The 9,860-nt window shown below is 41.3% G+C and overlaps 1 pseudogene; it reads left to right on the forward strand.

Annotated features, from left to right (window-relative positions):
- The window catches only part of LOC102492649 (uncharacterized), a 76,510-nt pseudogene extending 76,415 nt beyond the window's left edge, over positions 1-95 (forward strand).
- The last annotated feature ends 9,765 nt before the right edge of the window (positions 96-9,860 follow it).

Below are 9,860 nucleotides of genomic sequence, written 5' to 3' on the forward strand. Positions count from 1 at the left end.
CTCTTCTAAAGGACTAGGATGTTCATAATTCATCACAGATGAAGAACTTACTAACATTCATCGAAGAAGCCTCTAAGAAATCGGATGCCTCTTGAAGAGTTTTTACTTTGTTCCTATTAATTTAATGCTCATTAATTTTTAACACTGCTAACCTCTGATGATATTACAGAGGCTGAGACTTCTGCAAAATTTATTATCTCCCAATAATGCACTTTAAAAATTACTTCTGGAGACCAGCAGGTGGCATAATGGTTATGCTGCTGGACTCCCACAGTCAACTGTGGTTTGAGTCTGAGACCTGGCAGCTTGAAACTCAAGCCAGGCACAGGCACATGTGTTTGTGTGCTCAAAGTCCTAAGAGGACAATGGAGGAGAAGGGATTGCTGTGTGGCCTCCTCCCACCTCAGGGCTGGGGGGTGATTTCTCTTTCTGTCTCTCTGGCGAGCGTACTCACCCTATAGCAAAAGTATCCCTTAAAAAATTTTTACTTCTGTAGGTCTATCTATCATTAGCATTTAATATTTTATTTATTTGTTTTCTACTGTCATCAAGGTGCATTTTTACTTCAGAAAATTTTTTATTTTGGAGAAGTTTTTGCTATAGGGTGTGTGCTCTCATCAGGAAGACAAAGAGACAGAAAGCTATAAGTCAGCCCCCAAGGGGGATTGGCCACACCATAGTCCCTTCTCCTCCATTCTCTCACAGGATCTTGGGCATGCATGCACATGCTCCAGGGATAAGTTTAAGCCACCAGGTCCAGGACTCAAACTGCGGTTGACTACATGGGAGTCCAGTGACATTATGTCATCTGCTGGTTTCCAGAAAATTATTTTGAAAGGAAACTAAGTACATTTATTCTGTTAAAACAAAAACTAATTTTAAAAAATCCTTTTATAAACAGTTCTTCATAATAGTCTCACATATGTGAATAAATAGTCATTTAAATATATCAAAAATCAGAGGGACCAGCAGATGGCATAATGGTCACTGGACTCCAGTGTAATTGACAGCAGTTTGAGTCCTAGACCTGGTGACTTAAAACTTAACTTACACCAGGCATGTGCGAGTGTGTGTGTGCGTGTGTGTGTGTGTGTGCCCAAGATCCCAAGAGGAAAATGGAGGAGAAGGGATTGTGACATGGTCATCTCCTTGGGAGGAGTGATTTCTCACTTTCTGTCTCTCTGGTGAGCACATGCACCCTCAATCAAAAATATCTCTCTCTAAAAAAATTAAATATATAAAAAATTGTATATAAAAATAGTTATCTCTAGGTATTTGAACATTTACAAATTTACAGCATTGGCAAATGATTTGGGGCTTTAAAATCATCAGTGTTCATATTACCATCTGCTATGTGTTGAGCACATCCACGTTGTACAGAACGTGGTCCTTAACATGTAACGAGGTACAATCTTTACTGTACTTTCTCCCCTTTATTAGAAAAACCTGTTCTAATCATTTTTATACAAAAATAAATCGCAATTTGGTTATATATATAAAATATGTGTGTGTGTGTGTGTGTGTGTGTGTGTGTGTGTGTATAATCCAGCAGATCCAATGGTACTTGAAGTGCCCGAGGCAGACAGGGATGCAGTTTTGAGCCTTTAACAAACCTCTATGAGTGAACAGTTGTAAGCTTTTAGGGTTCAGAGCTGAGCGCTGCCACCATCCACAGAGAAATATTCTACCTCTGAGAATCAGCCCTTGGCCTGCTACTGGGCCTTAGCAAAGAATAACTGCTTGACCAGGGACAACCAATGCGGCCCGAGCTTCCCATCACGAAATCGTTATCTGACCCAAGGAGCTGTAAACATGGTCTGCACAACAACCCTCAAGCATCAAGCGGAAGTGGTATGCAGTGATAAAATGGGGCAGACCCTGAGTCACAAGGAAGTTATGTGAAGGAGTGGCCCAAATGCCCTAGGTCCCCACCACACCGCCTTCTTTCTTCCAGCCAGTGCCTGTGGCCTTGTGGTGAGTTTCTTGCAATCAACTGACAGAGGATGAGGAAACTTAAGCCCGGGTTTTAGTCTGTTCTGCCAGTATGTTGGCCCCTGCTGAGCATGGACACCTGCAGTGCTGCGATCCTCTCTGGGGATCCCCGAAGGGAGGTGGTGACGGGAGATCGTCCCAGTGAACACTGAGCACAACACTTAGTCACTTTGCTTGGACTAGGAAATGGCCAGATACGTGATCACACACCAATTCATGGACTGTGGCCAGTGATTTGGCTGAATATTCAGGGATTTGGAAGAGATAGGATTGGAACATTGGCAATTAGGAATTTGAGGAAGCAGTTTGTGAATAGACCTTTCTGAGTACTAAAGATATTTGTGTCCCATGTGAATGCTCACCAAAGGATGACCTCAGCAAAGGAAGACTTTGATCATCAAACAGGTGACCCATTCTGTGGGTACCCCCTCCTCAGCCATGCCTCTCCTGCATGTGGGCTCATGAATGGGGTGGCCCTGGTGGCAGGGATGAGGTTTTACATAGGCTTGGCAACCCGGACTTCCACTCACCAAGGCTGATTTGGTGATGGCCATGGCTAGATGCCAAACTGAATAAAGTCTACTCAAAATGGCTTCTCTTATGTCAAGCACCACACCCCACAGCTTTCTTGCTGTTCATAAACAACTGCCTGAACCACTTGGATAAACTGCTATTGCCACAAGTCATGACCAGAGCAAGCCACGTAAACCAAACTGGCCGCAATGAACTATAAGAATATGTAGTCCCAATAAGACCCTTCTGAGAAAGGCATATAACCTGGGCTCTCATGTGGGGAGCCAAGAAGGAGACGTGAGAAATGTTCAGGACGTGACCACCAGAATAAGACCAGGGTCTTTATTCAACCATGGCCTTGGGTGGCTGGATTGTTATGAGCAGAATGTCTTGGGATTGTTTTGAACTGAATGTTCCAAAGTATTCTTATAACAACCTGATAAATTCAGTAAGGACTTAAAACCTTAAAACACAGAAGTCTCTGGAGTGTGTATAAATACTAGCAATAAAGTACATTCAGTGCTGGCCAGTAGTGACTGACAGTCCTCCCGTTTCTATCCTGTCTCCTTGTCTTTTCTTTAATCCTTGCCCTCCAACTCAGGAACTGTTTGCCGTCGGCCAGTCTGACACTCTCAGGGGCCAGCAGATGGCATAATGGTTACATTGCTGGACTCCCATGTAGTCGACTGCGGTTCAAGTCCTGGACCCAGTGGCTTAAACTCACGCCGGGTGCGTGTGCGTGCGTGCCCAAGATCCCGAGAGGAGAATGGAGGAGAAGGGATTACCATGTGGCCATCCCCCTGTGGGGTGATTTCTTGCTTTTCTGTCTCTGTCTCTCTGGCACGTACACATGCCCTATAGCAAAAAATCTCTCAAAAAATAAAAATAAAAAAATTAATTGGGCTCTCAGAGAGCCCAATGGCATTGGGCTTTTGGCCCATTCTGGTGTGTGAACGAGAGCAGCTGCTGTGTTCGAACACCTCCTATAGTAGCAGCTCACCTCTCTGAGGCTGGGATCACTGACACCCTGCCTTGCGGAATTAGACGGCCTTGGACTCCTGCATCATCTAAAGGGGGCTTGACTGCAGACCTGCACTGTGCCATATCACTGAAAAACTTCCTGTGAAAGCCTTCATCTCAAGACAAACTGCTCCCAGTGAGACTCTGGATAGACTCTCGGGGTAGAGTCCCTTCGTGGTGTGGCGAAGGTACTGATCTCGAGCAGGCCCACATTTCCCTGTCTTTAACCCTGCTATGCTTGCCTGTGTGTGAGGACATTTGATGAGAATAAAGCCTTGACATTGTGGAAAGACACACATCAAGTTGTGGACTAATTCCCTGTGCTCTCGACACACACCTACTGGTGGCAGAAACCAACACTGAGCCCCAGTATGGCAACGTTCCCTGAGGTGGTCAGCCAGCTACTTAGTGACAGGCTCATTACTCCATCATGAAAGGAGCAGTGTTTTGTCCTTGAAGGACTAGATTCTTCATATGGAGTTCTTCACATGGCATTCTTCATATGGATGTGCAATCCCGGCGGGCAGTGCTTCTGCCAACATGAATGACTAGGCTTTACAGAATGCCTTATCCACTGTTGTGGTATTCCCTACAGCATTGCTTCTTATGAAAGAACTCACCGTATATCAAAAGATGGGCTGCAAAGGGTCCATGCTGATAGAAGTCACTGGTGTGACACTGTGAAACATATATGTGGTCTCTGTCCTCATTTCCTTGAATATAATGTCAGCAATCCTTGGAATTTTCAAAATCTTTTTGTATGCTCATAAGTTGCCAAGACCAATGGCTGGCAGCTCTTCTGTAGCATCAGGATTATAATTAATTAACAAGCAATTAATTCTGCTGCTGATGCATCAGTGGACACCAGATGAGAATGCTCTAATTCCATTCAATTCTGATGCTAACGAGAGATAGCCTCAGATCCCCCTGGTTAAGGGTTCAGCTCCCAAGACAGCTTCTATTTCAGACATCAGTCACAGCCCTGGGCCTCAGGAACTTCTGACCAATCACCTATAACCTGGGGTTCCCGTAACTCCCTCCTCAGGTTGTATTAATTTGCTAGAGCAGCTTGCAGATCTCAGTGAATCACTTAATTACACTTATTGGCTTAGTATAAAGGATATAACAAAGGATGCAGAAAAGGAGATGAAGAAGATGCCTAGGGCAAGGCGTGTGGGAAGGGGCACATCCTTTTCCAGGAAACTGCACATGTTCAGCTATCAACCTGCACTTGCAGAAAGACAGAGAGATGGAGGGGGGAAGCAACCCCCAGTGAGTCACAGTCAGACTGCAAATCCCTTATCCTCCATTTCTCCATCCTGTTGGGATTTGGGGCACACACAATATGCACCTGTGTGTTTTTCAAGCCTAGGGGGCCAATATTCAAACCATACTTGACCATGTGAAATCCATATCCTTTAACCATTAAACTACAAGGCTGGCCCAGAAACCAGTCTTTCTGAGTTTTAAATGAAGGCTTCAGTAGATTGGTGTGATTGACTAAATCATTGGCCATTGGTGATAAACAACATGGTATTTTCCTAACATAATCTTTTCATATTTCATAATATTTGCATATATATAATAGAATATCTTGGGAACTGGACTCAAGTATAAACACAAAATTCATGTATGTTTGGGGCCGGCAAGTGGCATGGTGGTTAAAGGCGCTGAATTCCACATGGCTGACCACAGTTCAAGTCTCGGACCTGGTGGCTTGCTTTCTCACTTCCTCTCTCTCTCTCTCTCGCTCTGTCTCTCTCTGATCACACTGGAAAATAATAATGATAATAAATAAAGTTAAAATAAAATAACTTTAAAATAAAAAAAATCATGTACGTTTCATATATACTTTATACACATAGGCTGAAGGTAATTTTATGCACTATTTTTCTATTGCAGTGTTTGACTATTACATGAAGTCGATGTGAAAATTTGTGTCATCATGTCAGTCCTCTAAAGTTTTGGGGTTTGGAGCACTTCAAATTTCAGCATTTTGGATTGGGGATACTCAACCTGTGTTGAGGTTGGGCTTTTAGGAGGTCATTCTATCATGGGAAGGGTATTTCTCGTGAATAGGATTAGGGCCTTGATAAAAGGGTTTATGGGTCTGGGTTTGCCCTCTTTTGCCCTTCCACCTTTTGTGGAGAACCAGTGTTTAAAGTACCATCTTGGAAGCAGAGGCCAGGTCCTCACCAGATAACCAGCACCTTAATCTTGGACTTCTTAGTCCCAAATACCATGAGAAATAAATTTATGTTCTTTATAAATTACCCAGTCTAAGATATTTTGTTATAGCAGCACAGGTTAAGACATAAGGTATATTACCATTATTACCATTTTTTTTCCCTTCTATTATACAATCCTCTTTGTTGCCTCTTTAGCCATGTTTCATTTTAAATTTGATTCTCCATAAACTTTCTTACCATGGGTTCTTCAAGTTTCTTTTTCAAATCTATTATTTAAAATTTTTAAAAAATAATAATTATTATTATTATTTAAATTTCAAGAAGATAAGTTTTAGCTTTAATAAATCAAAGAAATGCTAAGGAATTTTGCTTAAAACTTAAAGCCAGGCCAGAGGTTGGGATTTTGTTCAAATAGTAGGTACATGAACCTATTGGCCCCTCAAGACAGGACAAAACTCCTTAAAACTGGAAAACAAAGCCTAGAAGAAAATCAGCAATGTTTTAGTCAAAAGTTATACAATTCTATTTCACCAGTTCAGTCTCATGTACTTAATCTACCTTCTGTTGTGGTTCGATCTACTCAATTAAATTCTGGAATATAATATTCAACTTCAGACCTGTCCCTATGATTAAGTTGGCCATTTTATTAGTTTTTAAACTCTCATTTCTGTGTGTCTGTATTTAATTTTCCTGGTATAGCATGCCCTTGAGAACTTCTTGGAGACCTGGTTTGGTGTTGGTAAATTCTTTCAGGTTTTGTTTATCTGAGAATGTTCTTGATGAAGGTTAATCTTACTGGGTACTGTATTCTTGGTTGAAATTGCTTTTCCCTTAATAATTTGAGTATCTTTTCCCATTCTTTCCTCGCTCACATTGTTTCTGATGAGAGGCCCGCTGTTAGCCTGATGGGATATCCTTTACAGGTACCTTGACGTTTCTCACTTGCCAATATTAGTATCTTGTCTTTGTGGTCTTGGTCACTCTGGCTGTAATGTGTCTTGGAGAAGATCTTTTTGGGTTGATTTTATTTGGGGTCCTTTGTATTTCTTGGGACTGGATCTTTGAAAGCCTCTCTAGGTTTGGAAAGTTTTCTTGCAGGATTTCATGGACTCGATTACAATTTCCATGAGTCATTGTACTGTCTGAGGATGAAGAGGAGTTATTCTTTTTCTTTGGAGGAGAGGAATTTTCTTGCTTTCCCATATTTTTTGTGACCCCGCAGTGATTCCTAGTCATCTGATGAAAGTTGCACTTCTTCCTAATTCTAGAAGTTTAATCTGGATGTGGTTTTTTAATATGGCTAGCACAAGTTTCTTTTATGGGTAGAGTAATAGGTTTATAGAAGAAGATAGTTATGTTAGGGTAAGGGAAGAAAATGAACAAACAGTTGTTTATGTGTAAGATCTTATATGTGGTCTTTTACAATTTCCATGAGTCATTGGATGACTCATTTACAATTTCCATGAGTCACTGTCTGAGGATAAAGAGGAGTTATTCTTTTTCCTTGGAGGAGAGAAATTTTCTTGCTTTCCCATATTTCTTGTGACCCTGCAGTGATTCCTAGTCATCTAATGGAAGGTGCATTTCTTCCTAATTCTGGAAGTTTAATCTGAGCATTCAGAGGCATGCCAAAAGAGGTGATCTGCAATCTCTCTTCTGTTCTGTTTTCACTCTTTGTGCATTGTATTCAGTGGGACTAGAGAAATATTCTGACCCTAATCATATTCTGATATTTGGAAGCTGTTCACTTGGACCTGTCTAGACACTCAGAGTGTAGAGGTGAGCAGCCAGTGAATAAAGATAAAGAAAAAAAATTAGAGAAGATGGGACCAGCAGTTAGCGTAATGGCTAAGTCGCTGGACTCCCACGTAGTCAACCACGGTTCAAGTCCTGGACCCGGTGGCTTAAACTCAGGCCGGGCGCGTGTGCGTGCGTGCCCAAGATCCCGAGAGGAGAATGGAGGAGAAGGAATTGCGGCGTGGCCATACCCCTGGGGGGTGATTTCTCGCTTTCTATCTCTCTGTCTCTCTCTGTCTTTCTGGCGAGCGCACACGCCCTATAGCAAAAACCTCTCAAAAAAAAAAATTAGAGAAGATGATAGAAGAAAAAATACAATAAAAAAGGAGAAAAAATTTAAAAGATAATTTTAGAAACATTATATTTTAATTTTAAAAAGCAAAAAAATGAAAATCGCTCAGCATGCTCACACAGGATGGGAAATCAAACATCATGGCCGAAGTTCAGTACCCATCTCAGGATGGACCTGGCCTGCTTTGTGCCTTTCCTAAATGGAATGTGGAAAGGCACCAATTAGCACAATAAAGCAGGGGCCTGAGAGCCCAGAGATTACTTTACCTTAAAAATTTTTTTTGGAAATCAAAAGTCACAGAGAGATGCAGCAAGACACACAGAGAGAGACACAGAGAAATGTAGAGAAGGCAGAGGTAGCCCTACCACTAGAAAAGAATCTGGAGTAAGAAGTCTCAGGAAAAAACAAAATTTAAAACAAAAACAAACAAACAAAAACTTCATTTTTGGTCAAGGAAATCAAATTTCACAGCTGAAGTTCAGTATCCATCTCAGGATGGGCCTGTCCTGGGCTTGTGCCTTTCCACTAGAAATTAATCTGGAGTAAGAAGTCTCAGCAAAAAAATCTTCATTTTTGGTCAAGGAAATAAAATTTCACAGCTGAAATTCAGTATCCATCTCGGGATGGGCTAAAATAATTTTTAACTTTATTTGTTGTTATTATTTTCCAATTTGATCAGAGAGGGAAGGAAAGTGAGAAAGCAAGCCACCAGATCTGGGACTTGAACTGTGGTCAGCCACGTGGGAGTCTAGCACCTTTAACCACCATGCCATCTGCTGGCCTCCAAACCTATTCTTAAATACATATTATCCATTATCTGTTAGTATCCTGGTCAGAGTCTAGAGTACATTTTTTTAAGAATTATTTTATTTATTGTTATCATTTTTAAAATTTGCTATAGGGTACCAGTACTCACCAGAGAGAGAGAGAGAGAAAGAGAAAGTGACAGAGATAAAGGGAAAGTGAGAAAACAAGCTGCCAGGTCTGAGACTCGAACTGCTATTAGTCATGTGGAGGTCAACCACCGTGCCACCAGCTGGCCCCCAGAATATATTCTTTCAAGGATTCAGTTTTTCCAATGTAAGCATTATTATTTCATGTAAACTAGTAGTTCCTTTCCAATTGTAACTGTCATCTAGAGACAATATGGCATTATACTTTGCAAGTGTTTGGGTTGATTTTTTTGTTGTTATTTTGTTATGTTTGTTCATTTTATTGTGAGTTGATTTTTTAAAATGTAGCCAGGAAGTGGTTAAAGGCTGGATCCTAACCACAGAGGTTCATTGATGGCCTAGCACATTCATCTAAGCAGCATGATGCTAGTTATCTCTGTATTTTTCCATTGAGTTGGAAAGTACGAGCTCTTTGAGGTTAGACCAGTTGTCATACCCATAACATCTGGGGAGCTTTGTTTTTTAACTTTTAGCTGCTCAACTGTCACACGTAGGATCTCAAGTGAAAAGCGCTTTATTGCAGGGACTTCCCCTTGGTGTCTGTAGCACATGAGAGCAGACCTTCGGTTTAGAAGCTTTTAAGGAGCTTGTACATCAACATGACAATTAAAGAAACACATTGTATATTTTAGTTCCTGAAGTGAAAACTGCAATGACAGTCACTAGGTCACCACATTATGTTCAGTGATGGTCAGTCTTGGTCTTTGAGAATGTATCCTCTTTATCCTGCTACCATGACTCATTGACCAGGTCACAAAGCTCAGATAAAACAGTGCAACACAATGGCAAATATTATGGCATGTGTTCCCTGTTATGAGCAGCCAATACCTGTGATGGTCAGTGGTCCTTTCTTACTATTGACAATAGGTAGATCGATACATTTCTCCTTGGAGGTTTTCATGGTTCTTTCCAATTACAACAGGAAGATTTTTGAACAACATAGGAATACGTGTTGAATCTTACTCCTTGGCATACCTAGGATAGAGGAAGTCTGTCATTTGTCCTGGTAGCCTTGGGTCACTCTTGGTGACATCATAATGCCTCTACCTATTTTGAATTCAGTAAAGTGCAGGTTGCTAATTCTTATGTCTAGGGACCAAAAAA

The sequence above is a fragment of the Tupaia chinensis genome, unplaced genomic scaffold (genome assembly GCF_000334495.1).
Source record: "Tupaia chinensis unplaced genomic scaffold, TupChi_1.0 Scaffold000685_1, whole genome shotgun sequence".
Lineage (NCBI taxonomy): Eukaryota > Metazoa > Chordata > Mammalia > Scandentia > Tupaiidae > Tupaia > Tupaia belangeri.